The sequence below is a fragment of the Sorex fumeus genome, unplaced genomic scaffold (genome assembly GCF_029834395.1).
Source record: "Sorex fumeus unplaced genomic scaffold, SorFum_2.1 ptg000051l, whole genome shotgun sequence".
Taxonomy (NCBI): Eukaryota; Metazoa; Chordata; class Mammalia; order Eulipotyphla; family Soricidae; genus Sorex; species Sorex fumeus.
Genome location: NW_026606108.1, coordinates 44821546 through 44828863, shown reverse-complemented (window position 1 = coordinate 44828863; position 7318 = coordinate 44821546). Strand labels below are relative to the sequence as shown.

The 7318-nt window shown below is 41.0% G+C and overlaps 1 non-coding gene across 1 annotated transcript; it reads left to right on the top strand.

Moving 5' to 3' along the window:
- The first annotated feature begins 5450 nt into the window (after positions 1-5450).
- LOC130033204 (small nucleolar RNA SNORA4) lies at positions 5451-5593 on the top strand. The gene has a single exon (XR_008793923.1). It is a non-coding gene; the product is annotated as a small nucleolar RNA SNORA4 (small nucleolar RNA).
- The last annotated feature ends 1725 nt before the right edge of the window (positions 5594-7318 follow it).

Sequence of the window (7318 nt, the reverse complement as noted above, 5' to 3'; positions counted from 1 at the left end):
TCATGGATTCAGACTGGAGTAAGAAATTGTTCTTTGTGGAAAAAGAAACTTCAACCCTCACCTCAGCACAGGCTTTTACCAATCTGTGGCCATCTCTTGTAGATAAGAATTTCAGGGGGGCAGAGAGGTTGTACAGCTGGTAAGACATTTGCCTTGAATACAGCTAAACTGTCTTTGATCCTTGGCATCCCATATGGTCCCATGAGTACCACCAAGATTAACTCCTGACTGAAGAATTAGGAATAACCCTGAGAATAACTGGACATACTATCTCCCCACCATGTAAAAGAAAAAAAATTCAGAAGGAGGTGAAATAGTGAAACTAAACCGATTTTGTCAAAAGAAATTTAGAAAAATATGACAAGAAAGTGAGAGATAAGTGTTCGAGAAAGAGCATGGGATTCCTCAGATGGGAGGAAAGGCAGATAATGACTTTGTATAACATTTCTCAAATTGTATTGGCCTAGAGTTCTCTGCATGCCTAAATGTTAATTTTGGTGTTATCACAAGATCCCTTCCTGGAGGGAATAAATACCCCACTATTCTATTGCCCTTCATGCAGGCAACTATTACTTTAATAGTTGTTTCTTGTCTCCTAACTGAAATTCTCAGAGTTCTGGAACTCCAAGGGAATGTGTGATCAATGAGCTGAAAATCTGACTGACCCTGCACTAACTTTTCTATTACTACCCCTGATGAAATGATGTTCTAGAAGTCCTACGAGAACCCAGTACTCCCTTCTAAGCAGGAAGTAACTTCGGAAGATGAAAACCTCTCCTTAACCTTTAATGTATTCAGGTACTTTCTCCTAGCGGGGGATGTTAAGGTGGAAGTAGAGACAGAAGGAAGGAACTGAGGTTAATACAACAAGTCATTAGGAATATGTCAGAGCAGAGATAACTAAGATATTCAAAAGATCACAGGACAGGTGACTTCGTCTTTGACCCCACACTTGTGCCTGGGTGAATGGCAGGGAAAATAGTAGTTCTACATGTGCATAAAGAACGAAGACAAAGGCACAAGAATAAAGATCCCCTGATGCTAACAGTGTGAGATGCATCACAAAATATCAAGGACAAATCAGCAAGCCACTAAAAGCACTGGACAACATGAAACCAGTGTGAGCATCATGAGGCTATGAGACCATACTGATATGAACATTGTGGGAACAGAACAACATTGAGCATTGTGGAATAAGACTAGTGAGGGACCAACATGATGCTTGAACTTCATGTACATGATTTAGTCAGTAACACTTGCATCGTTACTTATGCTGTAAAATAAAGGTCTGTCAACACAACACTGTCCTCCCGTTGTTCATCTATTTTGCTCGAGTGGGCCCAGTAACGTCTCCATTTTGAGACTTCTTGTTACTGTGTTTGGCATATTGAATACGTCATGGGTAATTTGCCAGGCTTTGCCATGCTGGCAAGATACTCTCGGTAGCTTGCCGGGCTCTCTGAGAGAGGTGGAGGAATTGAACCCGGCTTGGCTGGGCTGGCTGCGTGCAAGGCAAATGCCCTACCCACTGTGCTATCACTCCAGCCCAAATAAAGGTCTATAATACCAAATACATCTGGAGTTTCATGTGTGAATTTTATACATGGATTGCCAAGGATCACCTAGAAATATAGTCAAAATTTGGTCTATCAATATATCTACCAACAGATATGTGTAGAAATCCAAATGAACACATACAATGATGATAAGTATCATTTTCATTTAGATATGCAAATGAAGACAATGATGAGACATCGTTACACATCAATTGGAGTAGCAAGGATTAATAAAAAAACTGACATTATTAATTGCTGGTGAAGATGTATAGCGAGAGGAACTCTCATTTATTGCTGGAGAGAATACCAAAAGATCTTGTCATTTTCAAAGACATATAACTACTTCTTACCAACTATAACATTGTTTTCATAATACAATCTAGAAGTAGCACATTTGAATATGAGTACAATTGATTTGAAAGGTAACGTACACACAAAAACCTGCATATAAGTTTTTATTTACTTCTATCAATCAATGATAAGCTAAGAACTGGAAGCAAAAAAATTTTAAATAGCTGATTGGGTAAACTATTAAAAATTGGAGATAAAAAAATCCAAAATGGTATTCATGCTGTGTTCCACCTAGATTTAATACCTAGTCTAATAGCTGTTTCAGCTTCTCCCAAGGGGTTGTAATCTTAAATCAATCAATCTGGGGTTCCTCAGTCAGAGGAACTGGAGAGCTAATTTGCATGATAAAACTTCTCAGCCTTCTCTTGAGGAAAGGTGACTTTGTCTGAAATAATCATTTCTTTTGTTAATGACCTGCCCTATCTTCTCTTTTAACTATAAAAATCTTCTATTATTTAGTATTTTTTGCAGGCACTTTCTACTTGCTAGAAGGATAACTAGTAAGATCTGGGATTTCTAGGGAATTGGGGCAGAATAGGGGAATAGGTGAAGCACAGGAGACTTTTTATGATAGAGAAACTAGTCTACATGGCCTGTAATAATGGAGACAGGATACTCTACACCATTGTTACCCTTCGAACTTTAAAGTAAGCTGTGATGAAGGCAACTTAAAAAAATCATTGAGAGGTTAGGGAAGGCTAGGATGGCATGGACACTGTAGCCTAAGAACTGTAGCTATGTTAGAAATAGATCCAACACACTTACTGAAGGAATAAAAGGGGAAAGATGCTGACCATTGTAATGTCAGAAATGAGTGGAGGCAAAAGGACATGCATATAACATGTCCTCTGCTTGATATGTTGATATGTGCTAAAATTTCTAATATTTAGGCTGGGAAGATAAAGCAAGTGTTAAAGTGCTTGCTTTGGCATGTGACCAACCCTTGCTCAAATTCCCAGAACTACATATAGTCCTTTGAAAATCAATGTGAGTGATCCTTGAATACAGATCCTAGGAATCAACCCTGAAAACTCCTCGTGTGAGCCTAGAACAAAACAAAAATTCTAATATCACTAAACAAATGTACTAGAATTAATGATAGCAAATAGTGTGAAGCAGGATTCTCACAATTAGAATGAGAAGCTCTAGACAAATGAAAGAAATGAAAGAAAAAAAATGAAAGAAAGCTAGGATGGTCATGTGGTTACAGAATTGAGACTTGATTAGGGATCTATGCTCTGGAGCGATAGCACAGTGGTAGGGCGTTTGCCTTACAAGCGGCCAACATGGCCGACCCGAGTTCGATTCCTCTGCCCCTCTCGGAGAGCCCGGCAAGCTACCGAGAGTATTCGATATGACAAACACAGTAACAACAAAGTCTCCAAGGGAGACGTTACTGGGCCCGCTCGAGCAAATCGACGATCAACGGGAGGGCACTGATTAATATAGTACGTATTAAATTTTCATATTTATAGGTATGTGACTATGTACAGGTTCACAAATAGTTTTGTTCTACAAGCTAAGTGACCCAGAAGCCGTGATGTCCAGTAGCAATAAACACACCTAATATTTTGATAACGGTTTCTATTATCATCTCCAATAAAAGTTGATTCAGGATTCCTGCAGGAAGTAAGATATATATATATACATATTACATATATGTAATATGTATATATCATTTTCTGATGCCAGAATAAATAAATTTCTCAAAAAAAATATAACATACATGTGTCAGAAGATAGAGAAGAACTTCTAATTGGACCTCAATGAACTATTTGAGCCACAAAATAAAGTGGTGTTGGATTATAACAATATGTATAAAATAAGTGTTTCATCTATAAAATATTAAATTATTGAATAAGTAAATTAGTGGGATGAATAGACAAATATGCCATGTGTCACTTTTTACTTTTAAAATGTAGGCAGCTTATAGAAACTTCCAAAGAGTAGAGGTGGGAAATGACTTTTCAATGGAGAAAGCTAAAAGTGCTCCAGGTACATGAGCAAAGTTAGCATCAATAATGATAAGTCATGTTAAAGCAACTACTGATCTGATGAAATAAGAATATTTTTACCTCAGTGTTTCTTCTCCCCAAATATATAACCCCAATCTGATTATGCCATGACACTGTCATCCTGTTGTTCATAAATTTGCTCGGGCGGGTACCAGTAACGTCTCCATTGTGAGACTTGTTACTGTTTTTGGCATATCAAATACACCACGGGGAGCTTACCAGGTTCTGCCATACATGCAGGATATTTTAGGTAGCTTGCCGGGCTCTCTGAGAGGAATCGAACCTGGGTCGGCCACATGCAAGGCAGACACTCTACCCCCTGTGCTATCACTCCAGCCCAGGTGTGCTATTGCTCCAGCTCCCGGATAATTCAATTAAATAAAATTAAGGAACAGATTTTGAGCTGGGCTGGGCTCAGTGGCAGAGTGCCTGTCTCACAGGCAGAGTGCCCTGGGGTCCATCCCGGACAAAGATAAGAAAAACAACAGCCCCTGGAGGCCCCGCAAGCCATGGAGAGCCAAGTGGGTGGGTACAGTGTGGAGCATGGAGCTTCTTGCTGGCTGGGGGATGTGGGGGACCAGGGCAGGACTCTGCTACAGAAACTGTGTGTCCTTCTCCCTCGGACCTGGAGGCAGAAGGATCCAGTGGAGGCAGCTAAGAGAGGGACTGGCCATTCTCTCCACCCCACAGGATACAGACTCTGGACTTCGTTTTGTGTGGGGTTTTTGTTGATTTTTGGGTCACACCGGTGATGCTCAGGGGTTACTCCTGGCTCAGGAATTACTCAGAACTACTCCTGGTGGTGCTCGGGGGACCACATGGGTTGCTAGGGACCAAACCCGGGTTAGCCATATGCAAGGCCAGCATCCTACCTGCTGTTCTAGTGCTCCGACCCCCAACTCTGGGCTAGGTTGTAGGTAACAGGGCCTCACCAAGGACCCAGGTCCTGAGCCCCTGCTCCCCAGTATGTGGTCGCTCCTTCTCCCAGCACACTCTCCTCTAGGAGCTCGGACTTAAACAACCCTGACGGTGGTCCCTGATGTCCAGCATCTAGCCTGTGCCATTCCCCTGCCCCACTCCCCGGCCCATCTGCTGCAGCCCCCTGGCATAACTCTTGGAGCTGTCTGAGCTCAGACACTGCCAGTGGGTCAGAGGGTATGATCTCATTTGCCCTTAGTCAACACCTGTTATGGGACAGCCCTGGCCACCTGTGTCTGTCATGCAGCCCGGGGACAATATGCAACAAGGTACTCTCTTACTTTCCTGCCTTCATCCTGCAAGGTCAGGGAAGGCCCCTCTGGGCTGGGGAGGCAAAGGCCAGCCAGAGGTGGGACCTCTCTGAAACTCATTAGTTCTTTCTGGCTTTCCTGGCAAACTGTCAGAGATTCAGGTTAAAGCACAGATTAATGGGGGACATTTGGTAGGAATTGCAGTAGGATTATGCCATAAACTCAAACAAATCCCAATTGAGGAACAAAATATCTAACTATCCCTCAAAACTGTCAAAGTCATCAAAATTAAGAAAAGTCTAACAAAAGTTAATTTGGGGCACGGAGATTTTTAAATAATCTTTGCTAGCTTGAACTCTTTGGGAGAGTAAATTTGGAGTCCACACACCACAGTAGTTATACCACTCAGTAGATAGCTTGCTACTATTTTGTGTCTTACATTAAGGAAAAAATTAAGAAAAGCCTGAAAAGTGTCAAAACTACTGTTGGATGCTGATTATAGGGGTAACTGATTTCAGAGCGTATGGAAATTGTCCACACATTTTAAGTAAGTCTATATGGATTCTAAAATAAGGTGTGTTTGAAAAATTTTAAAAATGTAACTCAAACATACAAGATATTAAATTCTGTGGATTGACATTTTCTTTTTGGAAAGTCGAGAAAATTGTGTTGCCATTTCTGAGTCTCAGTTTCATTTTCAATGAAATGGGCCAATAGCTGCACCTCCATTGAGTTGATATGTTAGTGTAATAAACAGCATACATGTAGCACTGTAGCACTGTCATCCCGTTGATCATCCATTTGCTCTAGCGGGCCCAGTAACATCTCCATTGTGAGACTTCTTTTTACTGTGTTTGTCATATTGAATACGTCACGGGTAGCTTGCCAGGCTTTGCCGTGCAGGCAAGATACTCTCGGTAGCTTGCCAGGCTCTCCAAGAGGGGAGGAGGAATCAAACCTGAGTCTGCCGGGTTGGCCGGCATGCAAGGCAAACGCCCTATCCACTGGGCTATGGCTCCAGCCCAATGCAGAATCTGCTCCAGAAAAATGTCACTCCAGAGTTCATCTGCTTCAGAAAGCAAATAAGTTCGCAGAAGTTTCACTGTGACTTACTGTTTTTAAGTTCTCAAATCATAGTTCTCCTGGCTGCCTAAGACAACATAAACTAGGGACCAGAGAGACACTTCAGTGAGTAAGGCACTTGGTTTGCACGTATCCCACCTAGGGTAGATACCTGGGACCCCATGTGGTTTCCCAAATGATCCCTGACCAAAAACGAGGAGTAATCCCTGGCAGAACCAGACATGGCCCAAAAACAAAACAAAAAAGGAAATCCAAACTCCAAACTTACTGAATACCTTGTTTATGAAATATTTTTTCTTTTAATAATTAAAATTCAGACCCAGAATGTTGCAACTGACCACACAAAATGGCAAACTGGCAAAATATTTATCCTTTTTGATTTTTCTATACTATTTGATAAGTAAAAGTATTTTAGAGCTATCACCTAATCAACTTCTATGTTTGTTACATGACAGACTACAGCCCAAAAGAATCAATGGTTCATGCAAGGTGAATGCCCTCCCTACTATACTTCAGTCCCTCTTCTGGTTATTTTTAAATATCCAACTCAGCTTTAGTACACAGTTGGTGTTAAAAAATATTGACCAGATGAAAGAGTCTGACCAAATTGCATTAATTAAATTAAGCTTAGTTTGGCCTCTCTGAAAGTTGACTTACGACCTTGCATGAAACAGCATACATACTCAGAAAAATTATATTGGCACATAGGAGATCTTCAGGAAATGTTGTGTTATTAATAGTCTAATGGATTATAGCCACCTTAGAAATAAAGAGCACTAATACAACCAGCATCCTGGCCTTGACCCCGAGTACCTCTCTTATAGCATCATACCCACAACCATAAAGTCTTTCTGTGCTTTATTTCCACTTTATTTGGAGAGGGCTAATAATTAGTACTTTCCTATTCAGTTTCATTGCTTAGAAAAGTGTCTGGCACATTCATCATCATATTATTGATAAATAATCATGGAGATCTCTATATCAGAGGGCCTCCTACTAAACGGGTAACTGGCTTTGCTAGGACTGGGGAGTTATTAAGTCCATTTTGGAATCAGTTGCTCAAGGCTGAGACACAGCTGTCAGT